General features: G+C 37.4%; 1 pseudogene; it reads left to right on the top strand.

Moving 5' to 3' along the window:
* The first annotated feature begins 456 nt into the window (after window positions 1-456).
* On the top strand, window positions 457-1441 carry LOC118854030 (annotated as a pseudogene).
* The last annotated feature ends 4154 nt before the right edge of the window (window positions 1442-5595 follow it).

The following is a 5595-nucleotide window of genomic DNA, read 5'->3' as shown; positions in this document are numbered from 1 at the left end:
TTGCCTGGCAGTGGGATGTTCCAGGGTGAGGAGGTCTTGGGGAAATAGTCGATTTTTAAGGGTGACAAGGAACCTGGCGCTTAAGAAAGTCCCAGGGTAAAAAAAGCCCTTGGCTATGAGGGAACTTTCAGGGGGGACACGGCAGCTGGGACATAGTATATAAGTTTACAAATTCATAAGCAAAACCAACTCCTCAGGAAGACAAGATTTGGGGAGAAGTACTGACTGGGAGGTGGGAGCTGTCTTCAATTTTGTGAAGGTCTGTCATGTGGAAGAGGGATTAGAATTGTTCTATCATCGCCTTCTGCCCAGGAGTGCAGAACTAGGAGCTGTGAATGGAAATCGTAAATGCAAATTTAGACCTGAAGATAGATAGATAGACAGAACATTTATTAAGAACTTATTATGTGGGGCCCCTTGCCCAGGCCCATCCGAGGAATAGCCTACACCAGATTCATGGGTGGCCAGGCGAAGCTAGCTGCTTTCTGCCTCTTGCCTTTGCCCATGATCAGGGAGACTGTTAAACTTTTCAGACTCTGAGCCCAGAAACAGCTGTCCCGGAACTTCCTCCTGGACTCGAGGCTGACAGATAAGACTATATGAAGTGGGCCCTGGGCCAGGTAGCATCCCAAGATCCATTCTTAATGCTGAAGTAGCTGATCTTGTGGTTGAAAAGGACACTTGGTTTATTTCTGGGTTATGGATGTTATCTGATGCAGCACCCGGAAAACCAAGAATTGTCCATGGGCATGTGTTGATGGTTAAAGTAGAAAAGGCTTTTCCAGAAGACCTTCAAAGCAGGTGGGAAGATGACCCTCCAAATGCATACATTATTGGCAACCTGACTTTCGGTTAAGAGGCTTGCAAATATTTCTAAACAAGGTGGACCTTTTATTTATAGCAGGACACAGATGACCTTGACCTTTTGAAAGGAAGTGGCTAAGAGACTGACTGCCAGTACAGGAAGTAAACAATGAAGTTGACTTTCCATCATGGCCCAGTATCTCTGCAAGGTTCTTCATTCCTTTATGATTCCAGGCTGAACTTCTGTTCCCAAACCAGAGATGGATGCGGGAGTGGTTCTTTTTATTCCCCTGGTGCAACCTCAGATAAGTCAGCCATTTAAGCTTATGGAAAAAGTTGTACAAAGTAATTTTCAGTTCACAAGTATTGCCATTAAGGGATTGGAATCCCATTCTCACAAACTGAACACTCAAAACACACTGAAAAAAAAACATCAATGTTGGCTGATGCGGACTCTACTTTATGGCCAGTCCAGCTCTCCATCTTGCATTTCAAGAACCTCTGTATTGTCTACAGAAAAATGTGTGAAGAAGACCTAAGTCTTTTCACCTATAATTTCAGAGATGAACTTAGGCAAAAGAAAAGCAAAAAACCTATGAAGTATACAGATGATGATAATGATTTAGATTATATATAGCTGTCATTCACACACTATGACATTGTGCATAATGTTTAAGTTCATAAGGTCAAATTTCAGATGTGGATTTTTTTTCCACTTACTCTAATTGGGATAGAAATACTGCATTACACAGATTGTCTAAAGACTTTTTCATAGTATGTTTCAGTAAGAGGTGTTAATAACAATACCAATACCCAGAAGTGACTTATTTTTTTTTTTACTCTACTGGTTGATAGAGAAAATAAACACAGTTAAATAAGATTAAGATAGAAGCAGTCTTTTAATAGATACACTGCATATGTATACACATACACATATATGTTTATTATAAATGACCTCTCTTATAACCTTACAAAATAAAATTCCTGCACATTGTGCCCCTAAACCACACTTAAAAATAACTTTAAAGTGAAATTAAGCAAAGAAAAACAGCTGAAAGAAAATGCCCAGATGATTAAAAAAGTTGACCTTTTAAAAAGCAACTAATCATAGCTTTTCTACTTACCTTTTTTCATGTAACTTAATTAAAAAGCAATTTTATTTTAAAGATACTAAATAATTTTGATACCTGCTTAAAAATGGGTATAAACTAAGCAATGTACAGATTCTGACCAGCTTAATCTACTTTCCTGATATACAATAAATTAAAATAACAAACTTTTACAGCTATTCTTCTGTGGGAAAACATATAGTGCACAAAACCAAAGCTAGTAGTTTTCCGGCAATTTCCATTTTATCACTAGTTGAAAAGCAAAGTGAGCTACTTAAACCATATGTGGATTAAAATTTAAATTTTAAAGTCAGCTCTATGACTTCCCATGCTTCTCTGCCTCATAAAAGCACTCCTCATTAACGACAGATGTTAAACTCTGGACCCTGAATTCTCTCTCTAGTATGGAATTTAAGTCAATGTTAGCATTTTCAGATTTACTGTCAAGATACTGATGACATGCTTGTAGTGTTAATAAAGTCTCTTTATCCCATTTGAAAAATAAAAGAACCTATTATGTGCAAAGCACTTGAAATACTACTACAAACAAAAAGAAAGTGCTGACTTAGATGCTTTACTTTCTATTGAAGGGAAGACAACTCATGAAAGGGAACTGAAAATTGCAGAGATTATTTTGGGGAAAAGGGGCAAGGGAAGGTACCCACTAAAGGGCAAAGTGGAAAAGTGGTGGGGAGGGTCAGGGGCCACTTAATTAACTCTAATGGCTCCTGGTCACTTTTAAGGTCAATTCCACACTCCTTCAGTTAGCAGTTCTAAAGCCCTTTACAAGCAGTCTTGAGCCTACCTTTCCAGCTTTCTTACCCTTTAGTTCTATTCACACACAGCCAAAAGGCCTTTCATACAATTCCTTTTTACTTCACTTCATCTCCTACCTCTGAGCCTTTGTACTTACTAAGCCCCCTGCCTGGAATGAACTTGCTCCTCTCCTTTGCTTCTTAGAATCCTTAGCTTCCTTCAGAGCTCAGCTCAAATACTGCTTTCTTCATGAAGCCTTTTCTGAGCTTCTCAGCTACTAGTCCCCCCACCCCAAAATACACATACAAATTGCCTTATATTATATGTGTGTGTGTATATATGTACACGTGTATATACATGCATGTGTATATACATGTATGTATGTGTGTATATATAAATATACATATATATACATATATATACATATATATACATATATATATATATATATATATATATATATATCTATGAAGAGAGAGGCAGGGGTAAGAGTTGCCTCCCCTCAATAGACTGTAATTTCCTAGAGGGTAGGAACTACACTCTTTACTTTTAAAAAAATCTTGTCCCTGGTACAGTACCTCCTTGCTTGTTGATTGACTAAGGAGTAGCAATTATTCTAGCTCTGAACAATTAGAGTTTACATGGACCAACAAACTTCTTTATGCTAGAATCTACAAGCTGAGAGAATTTTCTTTTTTGTCACAGATCGTGTTTAATCACCTTGTAGTCTACTGCCCAACCCCCCCCCCAAACAATGTAAGTAGACAGACCCTCTCCCACAAATCTAACGTATCTCAATTATTTCCAGCTATTTTCTTGTATAGAATCCTCACTATTAGATAAATGATATGCCCCCTGAAGGTTCTTAATATGCAGAAAACTCTAAGTGATTCTAATTATTTCAGGCCACTTGTTCTTGACTTTTGAAAAGTTTTCCTTTTATTGACATATTACCATCCTACACTACTTCTAATCTACCTTGCATTCTGACTACATAAATCAATCAGGTATGAAGAGCAGCATTAAATTCTATCCTGAAGTCCCTCTAAATTACTTTGTACCCAGGATTTCACTCTTATCTACCTATTGGGAGAGATGATTCAGAATTCAAACAAATTGGTCAGACCAAAGCCTGCTTTTCTAACGGCATGCTGACTTCTGACTTGCTAAGCCACTGTACCAAAGAAGTCATTCTTGTCCCTTATCATATTCGCTGTTATTTTCTCCACTTGAAAACCGTTCTTCAAGTTTCTTCTTTCCTGGACCCATTATATGAGTCCTATTTGGGAATGCTAGCCAACTGGGGTGTTTTAAGTGTTTTAGCCAAAGGCTTTCTCATTTCCTTCTTTACTTGTTCCCAAATCCCCAGATGAAATTTATCCAATTCTCTACCTGGTGCTTTGTCAATTTTATTATCTGCTGTGGCATAATATCACACTGACTTCATTTTCTACCACTCCCTTTCTTTTACTTGTGCTTCTATCGTAAAAATATATCTTGGCCTCTGTGAAGCATCCCTTTCCTAACTCAAAATCTCTTTAATGTCTCCATGGAAAGCTGCATTAATCAGTTTCTCCACATGTTGTCCACGCTGAACTTCTAAATCTACATTGGCTTCTTTCCTATGCATAAACTTTGGGGTTTTGGCATCACGTCCCCTGGGGATGTCTGTGAACCAGGTCTTTTTTTAACCCTTCTGTAGGTCAAGGACCCCTTTGATCATCTGATGAAGTCTATGCAGCCCTTCTCACAATAAAGTTTTTAAAATGCATGACATAAAATATACAGAATTAGAAAGAAAACCAATTATATCAAAATAAAGCTATCAAAAAAAATGCTAAACCAAACATTGTTTCCCTGTGACAAGTCAATGATAATTAATGTTCATAATAATGGCTTTTATGCATTATAAGACCTTGAATGCCTTCTGAATCCAATACAGGAATTGTATCCAATGTAGTGAGTTGAATGTATTCTGTCCTTTTGCTGGCCTAAAATTAATTGGCTCTTGTTTCTTTGAAGTTCTCCATTTCTACTTTCTCTGAGATTTCTAGAATCTACTAGATATGTGATCTCTTGATCTGGGGGAAGTGATTATTTCATTTTTTCTATGTGTTCCCAGCAGCTACAACTGTGCAGGGCACATAATGCTCGTGTGTTGATAGATTAATCTCATAAACATGTGACTTACTTCAATATTAAACTCTACATAGCTATACCTTCCCATGCTTGTCCCTTTCCTACCATACTGACTATATGACTCCAGGTAAGTCATTTATTTTGTTAGTGCCACAAGTAACTAACCTTGAAATTTGCAGAGAAGGAACTAGTATGCATTGGCAAAAAGAGTTTTTCTTGAGGACTTCCCTTTCCAATATAATCACACTTGGGCCAAAAATAAATAAGTGAAAACGCAGACAATAAACCTCATACTATAGTGAGTAGAATCAAATAACACTCTAAAAACAATGTCTCTCCCCAGTGTTGGTCCATCTTCCATTCACATGTCAAACTGATCTTCCTAAAGCACAGATCTGATCAAATTACCTCTCCCCCCACTCCCTGCCCCATGGCCATTCAATAAACTCTAGTGTCTCATTATCTCCAGGGTCAAAAAGGGTTAAATGACTTGCACAGGTAGTAAATTTCTGAGGTCAAATTTGAACTCAGATCCTCCTGAATTTAGGGCTGGCATTCTATTTACTGTGCCACCTAGCTACCCATTCATTCTTTAGGACTAGATTATTTAGTTTCCAATTAACTTTTAATCTATACTCTCATGGTCCTTTACTAAATGTGATTTTATTGCATTATTATTTGAAAGAGACGTATTTAATATTTTTGTTTTTCTGCATTTGGTTGTTAGGTTTTTATGCCCTAATACACGATCATTTTTTGTGAAGGTGTCATGTACAGCTCAGAAAAG

This window comes from Trichosurus vulpecula, chromosome 6, assembly GCF_011100635.1.
Source record: "Trichosurus vulpecula isolate mTriVul1 chromosome 6, mTriVul1.pri, whole genome shotgun sequence".
Lineage (NCBI taxonomy): Eukaryota > Metazoa > Chordata > Mammalia > Diprotodontia > Phalangeridae > Trichosurus > Trichosurus vulpecula.
The sequence above is the reverse complement of the archived record's forward strand: the minus strand, read 5'-3'. Positions and strand labels throughout refer to the sequence as shown.